Here is a 9123-nt window from a genome sequence, read left to right on the forward strand (position 1 = left end):
TGGTGACAGCTAATTTACTTTTATTTGAATGTGACACCCAGCTGCTGGAGAGGAACATCCCCAGTCTAGCAGGCTTCATGCCCACTAAAGGCTGAATAATTTCCAACATCATTGGTATCTGAGAGAATGGCAAAAAAGAACCTACGTTCCACCCAAAGAGACATTGTTTTTCTCTCCCAACCACGCGGCAGCATCAGCTGTGGAAGAGCAAATAACTCATCCTGATATGGTAGTATTGTTGCAGTTAAAGCCATAAGTTTATTAGCATGTCACCAACATAAACTTTAAATAACTTATAATAATAATGTGTTTTATTGTACTGGTCTGATACTACACACACCTTAAATTTCTGAAAACAGGAATGTGTGTAATTTTTGCTAATCAAAATTGTAAAGTCTTAAATTCAAACCCCTTTTTTTTTAATTCAACAGCAAATTTCTAGTATAATTATTTTATCTGGACATGTGACTGTTCTCATCAGAAGTGGTAACCCTGATATAAATTGGTTGGTTTCTTTCTTTTGAGCATAATCCAAGACTTTTTAAACAAGGCTCAACACTTCCAGACATAACACTGTAGCTTTATTCACTAAATGGTTCCAGTGATGAAGCAGGTCTAGGAGAAGAGCATATCTACAGTCTGAGATCAGAAAGCGGCAGTGAACAGTAAGTGATCATTTTTTTGTTTTCTTTCAGAGATTCCTGTTTGAGGAACAGGAAATGTTGCATAAGCATATATGAGAGCAGTACGTTTTGGAGTGATTTGTACTGCCGCTTTCAGGACAGCAGCTACAAGAGCAGTGAGGGGTTTCAAGGAGGGAAAATTGAAAACATTTCCCCAACAATCGAAGGGAATGAGGAAACAGAGCAATAAAACATATTGGTTCCTGTTGAGGAAGACAGCAGCGATAACCGTCAGAACTTGAGGGAGGAAGAAACATAAGAGAAGGTTGTCCAGATAGCAAAACAATCTGGCATCTGCCTCAGGGGATCTATTGTCTTTATGCTCCTCCTGATTGGGTTTGATGAGCTGCAGCTGAAGGGACACAACTGTCAGCCACACCTTTCAATGTGAAAGGTGAGGAGAGACACACATACGAACAACCAATGTTGGAAACTGACCAATTTATATGAGCTCTAGAATTTCAGCCAAGAAAAGAGATCTAATATCCGACCAGAATTATACCAGAAGCTTAATTATTCAGGGACCTTTGCCCAGATATTGTAAAGTAGGGCATAAGCCTGGATGCATCATTTTGATCTTGGGTAAATTAGAGTCTACAGTAAAGTGGAACTTGTGCACTATATGCTTGTTTCTGAAATTTCTGACTTTATATGTTGCATAAAAATCCCTCTCTTAAAAAGAGAAGAAAAATGCAAAAAAAAACAACAAAAAAAACAAGTGACAATACACAAAATTATACTGTTGTGCATCTAACACAAGAAAATAATGCTCCAGCATTATTTTACCGTATTTTCCGCATTATAAGGCACACTGGATTATAAGGCGCACCTTCAATGAATGGCCTATTTTAAAACTTTTTTTCATATATAAGATGCACCGCATTATAAGGTGCATGGAATAGACCCTACAGTAGAGGCTGGAGTTACGCTATGCATCCACTAGATGGAGCTGCACTAAACGGAATGTCAACAAAACAGTCCGACTCCGGTCGCGCACAGCATGTTCCTGGAGAACCTGCTGACGACCTGATTCTAGACAGTCGGTAGGTAGATAGGTCAGTCAAACTTTATTAACAAACCAGCGTTCTGACAACTATCCCAGCATGCACCGCGCGCTGGGATAGAAATGAAGTCAGCGGCTACTTACCGTAGTTGGTAGACCTGTTGTGGCTCAATATTGGTCCATATATAAGGCGGACCGATTATAAGGCGCACTGTCGGCTTTTGAGGAAATTGAAGGTATAGGGATAGGGTTAGGGTTAGGGGTAACCCTATTAGGAGTGCCTAATAGTGCAGAAAATATGGTACAGATGTTATAATTTAACATGATAACATATATAATTTGATCACCAGTTATTCAGGCGCCACAGCTAACGTTACTTCAGTCACTTAGCTTATTCATGCAATTCCTGATAAAGATAAACTCACCTCAGAATTACAAATGCTTGAAAATGAATCTACTTTCTGGTTAATTCACCTCTTACATATTTGACCAGTAGAGGGGACTACAGCATAATTTAATTCAGAGAAAGTCAGATTAACCTTTGAAAAAACAAGATGGTGAAATCCCAGCAAAACTAATGTTCCTGAACTTGAGACTGTGTATTCCACACAATGCTCCCAATACACACATACTATTTAAATCAAAAGTGTATCAAAACTGGCCCACAAACTTGAAATATGGAACAGGGCTTGATGTTCCACAAAGTCAACTGAGTTTTCTGTGCAAAATCTACTTTTTTTTTTGTTAAACCAGCATTTATTGCGAGGTTGAAAACAATGTGACAGCAGCTTTGATATGACGTTCATGGTGGATGCAAATACATTTCTACATAAAATAATTCTAACAGAGATGGTAGAAGCCAGATATTTTGCTGTGCATATCCCTGAATGAGATTAAAAGACATATATTATGTAGGTTAAATGATACAGACCGTATTTCTGGTCCAGACACTGAGGGCAAAATACAACACTTCAGCAGTCAGACTAATTACAGCAGGCAGCCAGGGATGATTTATCGCCCAGACGTCCGTGTCTAGGAGGAATTGGGGCAACTGTGTGATACCCACAATCTAACCAAATCTGCTAATGAACACTGCAAAAGTAATTAGACAAAGATGTGTACCAACTCCTGACAGCAAGAGTGGAGCATGGGGAAAAAACAATGACAAAACAACACAGGCATTTCTTATTCCAAACCTAAGGTTGAGCTACCACAAAAAAGTCAGCTAAGCTCAGAGCATCCCAACGGCTATTAAGCTGAATATGATAAGTCATGGGCTAATGATGGCCAAAGGACAGGAAAAATTCACTTGATTGTGTAAGACATAATAAGGAACGTACACAAACCGACAAACTCTTTGGTGGAACGAAGAGAACAGTCACTGTGAACATCTTAATTAAGCCCCATTTTTGAAGGAATACTACAAAGAAAAACTCCAGCACTCAGCTGTCCCCCCTTAGCAAGCAACCAGCTTTTCCTTTGTAATAAAAACACTTATGAGGAGGTGTGAAGCCAAAGCCGGAGTAATAAATATGTGTGCAACGCAGCTGACTGTGCGAATACCCACAAAGAAATATCATTCCACCTCTCCAGCTCTCATAAAGCGGCACACTCTCATGAAACCATCTGTGGGCAGAGAAATTCATATCCTGTGAGAATCCAATGAACTGGCTTCATGTTTTTCATCTTGAAGAGGTAGCAAACAAAGCTTTGACTCAGGTATTTATGATAAGAATGACAGTAATACATGCATTTAAACATGGTAAACACACCTGTGATTTAGCCTTATTAGTGTGGTCCTAACCGAATCAATAACACACATTAAAATGAAGGAAGCAGAGTACTGTTATGGAAATGTGGGATTCATGTTAATACACAATTCACCAGTGCAGCTGTCAGAATGATTTATGATTGACTTTCATACCCTATTATTGCTCCTCAAGGTGTACTTTAGTGCTAAGTGGGGTAGAAGGAAGCAAAAAGCAGCTCGAAATGTTGTAATTGGACTGAAAAGAGTGCTTCATGTTTGCTCACATTCAAACTAAAGCTGTTGGGAAGTTGCAAAATGCAACATCTTCAATCAAGAACTGACAGCCATGCCTAACCCTAAAGACAAGGCATGCAATAAAGACAGAATCTACAGTAATTTACTGAAAAAATGGAATATAAAACAAGTAATTGTTAAAATTAACTGGAAAAAAAAAGAATGGCGGCAGCAAAGTTGCACATGTAACACAAGAGGAGGAAGTGTTGAGATAAGAGGGAATTTTCCCTGAAAAGGTTTGTAACAAAGAGCAGGTCAGACCCTGGCTGTGTTTGCTCCAGATCCAACATCTTCTTCTGCTTCCAGGGACCATTAATTCACAGCTGGAGCCAACCACCTGCCTGGAAAGCTTTCAGAAAATACCTTCATGCAGTCAAGTGGTTTAATATATATGTCTTTTTTTGTTGTTTTGTTTTAGGCATAGAAGGCACTCGAGGAAACATTTTATTAGCAAATGTGATTTTTTTGTGACTATTTTTTTGAGTCAAAGAGTCAAAATTTGTTAAAAATTTATAGCAAGTATGACAATTCTTCAAAAAATGTTAAAGGCAATTACAACAAATCTAGAGAACACTGATTTTAGTAAACAAGAACTGACTGCTTGGTTAATTAAAGGGCTATTCTTTTTCTGGACTTTATTTATTTATTTCACCCACGGTGCCAATTATCCAAGAACTGCTACTGCTATTAATTAATGATTACATGAGCAAAATGCAACACTCAAACATAAAATACAACAAAATTAACAATATTTTCTCCTGACTGAGGCTGGTTTTATATTTTAAAACAACCTCAGCCTCAGTTTTTACACATTAGTTACAGATATTACAAATGTAATAAATACAGATACTTTTTAGATTTATAAGTTTGCAAAACATGATGATTAGCACTGATGAGTTAACCTTTGCAGGTCTGACATTCAGATAAACAGCTTCACTAAAACCGCGTGATAAATTGGAGATCTGGGGTCGGTACCAGCAGAAACAAATGGTTTTGACAAGACCAGTGATTCTATGAAAACATTTTGAAGGGACCTGAACAAAAGGAGTAAAACAGGAGGGTGTTTAATTTAAGGAAGTCATGAAAAGGTTATTTATATAATGAATCATGTCTGACATGAGCAAAACCATACTGGTGTACTAAGAAACATAAAACATGACAATGTAAAATGTATGACTTCTCAGAATTTAATGTGCTTAAAACAAAAACTTTCATTTTATAAAGCTTGGATAATCTTGTTACTGTAAACACCTTCTGTGTTCCCACTTCTAATTTGAATCAATAGTCTGACATTCCCTGTAATGTTCCTCTTTATTGTTCTGAGCTGTAATTTCAGGTGGGTTCATTATCTGAGTCCAGACAAGCTTCTGGGGGCGTGATTATTTAAAAAGCTATTTTCAGATCACACTGTCACATCGGCTGATGCTGAGACTAATGAACAATATCTCCCTGGGATTTCTGTGGGTGTCAAAAGGTCAGCCACGACTGCTATTCATTTGCAAAAGCCTCTCATGCTCCCCGCAGAAGACGTACAGTTTGCTTCCTCGCTGAAAGACCAATGTAGACATAATTATGGGCTGTCAGAAATCCATGAGGTTCTGTCGCACACAATCGTTTTCCCTGTCTCAGTGACATCTGAACACCTTCGGGCAGGATGCATGTTGACTTGGAAAGCCTTTTAAGAGAATCAATTCTCAAACGTGTGACCTCTGAGAGGGGAGTAATCATCAGGACCTAAGATGAAGAAAAATGAATATCTGTAACTGCTCATCCATTCAAGCACTCTAAGGTCTGAGGTTCTATAAATGGCCATTTTCCTCCACTATATCATTTTGGTCATCATTTCCCAAATGGCTCTCTGCTGAAAAGGACTGATGCTCTGGAAAGAAAAAGGCAAGAAGCTAAGATGTAAGCTGATACCGACAACCCAGGCTAACAAAAGGTGCATGTGCTAAATTGATTTTGCACAGAATAATTAGCTTCATGATGAAGACGGTGAAATGATTTTGTTTCTGTCTTTATTGTCATTCATTGAGTTACTCATCATGATATATTCTTTAACTTCTTCCTTATGGACAAGAAATGGAGCAGAAAACGGCAAGTCATCTTTCATGGACACAGTAATTGTGGCTGCTGTCATTATGTTTAAGATGTCCATCACTTTAAATGTCTAATGTGAAGTATGCTTTGGTACTAAGGATATTTTTCTGACAAACTGGTTTCATTGGTGGTTCAATGTCAGAGCTTGCTTGGCAATAGGTTAATTTCAGTTTTGACCTCGGAAGCATTGATTAGCACCAAAAGATGGGCAGCATCTTTTGGTGAATGTAGAGTCTGCCTCTGATTGGCAGATCAAGTCTTGTGAAGACTCCTTCCCTGGAAGTTATCAGCTCTGTGACAAATGTTTTTATCTGCACCACATGCTCTGTTCATCTAATTTGTTGTAAAGTTACATCAAGATTTTTAGTTTGCTTCTACTTTGTTTCACCTAGTTCCGAATTTGAAGTGAAGTACCAAGAGATTCAACCACCCTCCAGTCTGAGTGATCTGAGAGAGGTGAGAGAAGGAACCAGAGAGCTTCATTCAGTCAATAGTCTCACTCCAGACCACAAAGCAAGTGACTTTTCCTGATCTCTAGTGATCCTCTGGTGTGAGATAAAATGTTGATAAAATGCGGTCCTCTATCTTTGAATTCCCATCCTTTTTTCTTCTTTTCCCTTTCAAATATTTGCAAAAAAAACAAAAAAAAGGAAAGAAAAATGAAAAAAAAAAATTAGCTTGGGAATACTTTGAATGGTCATTTTATTTGCCGTAGCAGTGAAAAATAATTATTTCCTATTTCTATTTGTGAATTACTTTAGGCTTTAATTAATAGGATTAGAGAGTAGACATTAGTTTTGATTAAAAACGGTTATTCCCTGGTGGTTTTACGGTTATTCAATGGAATGTAGAAAGAAGTGTCCTTGCTACACATTTTTGACAGATCACAAAGTAATTTAGGATTATTGTGCATAAATGACTGGGTTATTCATGCACAACAACACATTTTACCAAAGCTTATAAACCTATGCACAAGCCAAACCTGTTTTAGCACGACATGAAGTTCAAATTTATTTTTTTCCCCCCCACACACCTTGAATTAGCCATTCAGTTTATTCAAAAACATGGCCCCAATATGGCCCCTTTCTAAATGCGTCTCAGCTGAATGGCCTTTATAGTTACACTGTGTCCCGTGGGCTGATGTAGCTTTAATAGCCTCTGCTGTGAGACTCGCCTGTGTTATTATTCACAACATGGCCATGTTTTTATTAATTACCGGATTATTATTATCCCCTCCAATCAAAAGAAGAACAGGTAAACACATGGAGAGCCCAGTATGAGCAAAGTGGGCGTTAAATAAAATCACAAATTACATCAATTAAAAAAAAAAAATACAATTTTCACCTAAATCTTTTCCAATAGCAGGTATGACTTCAAGGCTTTCTTGACATCATGCCTGCTCCATAATTGACATTGCTTTCAACTGTTCGGCTGAATAATAGATGCTTTCCCCATCCATAATTCATTGAAATGCAGTATTTGTCTTTCTTTTCCTCCTTCGAAGGCCAGAATTGTCACAGCCGCTTTGCGGGTTGGTTGGCCCCATCATTAAAAGGGAAGGCGATCAGCAAGATCTAATGAGAGCATCACAACACATTTGGAACAAACAGAGCATGTGAAGAGAAGGAGGACAGGTTGTTTACTTTTTTCACTTGTAACTCAAATTGACTCAACATCCGAATTCTTGTGCACGAAGCACTTTTATTTACAAAATAGTCATTAATCTAAAGTTAGGGCAAGTTCATTTTACCAGCTGGGAGTTTGTGTGTTTTATTGGTTATTTCATACCACATTAAAACTGTTCATTAGGCTGAGTGATGGTTCAGACGCAGATTTAATCAGGTGCTCATTAATCTCTGCCTTTTCATAATGACCTCTGTCTCACTTGACATTGAGCCAAAAAGTGGACATAGTGTTTGACAGTGGCGTCACAAACTATCATAGGACGACCCTTTAATTAGTTCCCAGCTTCTTTGCTTTGAAACCAAGAAGAAGGAGAGAGAGAGAAAAGAAAGAAATACAGAGACTGGATTTAAAAGTCTGGAAATCAGAACAAAAAAAAACGTTAATCTCAAAGTCGGAAAATATGCAAAACATTACATCTGACGGCCTAAGATTAGATATTTATAACAACTTTCTGAGACCGTCTTTGTGCAAAGATGTGTAAAGATCCATAAACAATAATAAAAATATTTGTCTTTAATTGAATGAAAGCAGGATGTCATGGATTACAAATTAAAATTTATTTAATTCTCTGATCAACTTAAAATGCTAATAATGCATGCTAAAGTTAGTTTGATTTATTTTATAAGCAATAGTTTGGAAGCCAAAAGGTTTTTCCATACTGAGTAATAGTAATAAAATTAAAGTTTCCTTTTTTAATAAATTGTGCTGCTAAATTTGAATAGGACATTTTTTCAAGTTTTTTTTTTTACACATCTTTTACAAGTGTAAAATTTGTATTTTAATGAGTCTCGTTTATCAGATTACATTTAGCTTCTGAAAATAATCATTAAGCAGGAATTAAACATATTTTTCATACAGCACACATTTTAATATTAACTTTTGTTTATTATAGCTCTATTTTCTTCAATGAGCCAAAGAAAAGGAGACAAGAATAAAACGGGCACATAAAGTAAGACTCAAAGGGCTACATTTAATAAATATAACTCAAACACAAAAACAAAAATTAAATTAATCACATCTGTATGATTCATTTAGATTTTCTTCTACTGGGATTTTTCCTTTTCTCTTTTATTTGTTTGCAATATCTCCTGTGTTAAATATGACACTTTGTATAGTGTGGAGTTTTGAGAAATTGTATTTTAACTCTCAACTCTGTTTTCTGTCTTTTTTTTATTCTTTCAAAGGTAGTATTCCTTCTTTTCTTGCTATAACTTTAATATGTTGTATTACTGTGAAAACAGAAGACACAGCACTTAAGTCAAAGTGCATCTTTGGCTGTTGGCAAACGCATCAATATTGTATGTGCGCGCATGCCACTCAAGCACAGCGAGCACTAACCATTCATCTTAGATGAGAACTGGGAGTCGGTACCAAAATTTGTGTTAAGCCACAAATGTAAAAACTGTCAAAACATCTCAGTGGAAACCTCAAAGATTTCCTATTTAAATATCAATTACAGTGGAAACAGTAGTTGACTGCTGTTTGGCTGGTCGTAAACTGCTGCATGTTGAATATTCATATATATTGATAATACACAGTAAAAAATGCTGGGTTATTTTCATAACCCAATTTCTGGGTTGAAGCTGTTGGGTCATAGGTTGGGTTAG

This window comes from Poecilia latipinna, unplaced genomic scaffold, assembly GCF_001443285.1.
Source record: "Poecilia latipinna isolate Pla-1442-1.1 unplaced genomic scaffold, P_latipinna-1.0 Scaffold43, whole genome shotgun sequence".
NCBI lineage: Eukaryota > Metazoa > Chordata > Actinopteri > Cyprinodontiformes > Poeciliidae > Poecilia > Poecilia latipinna.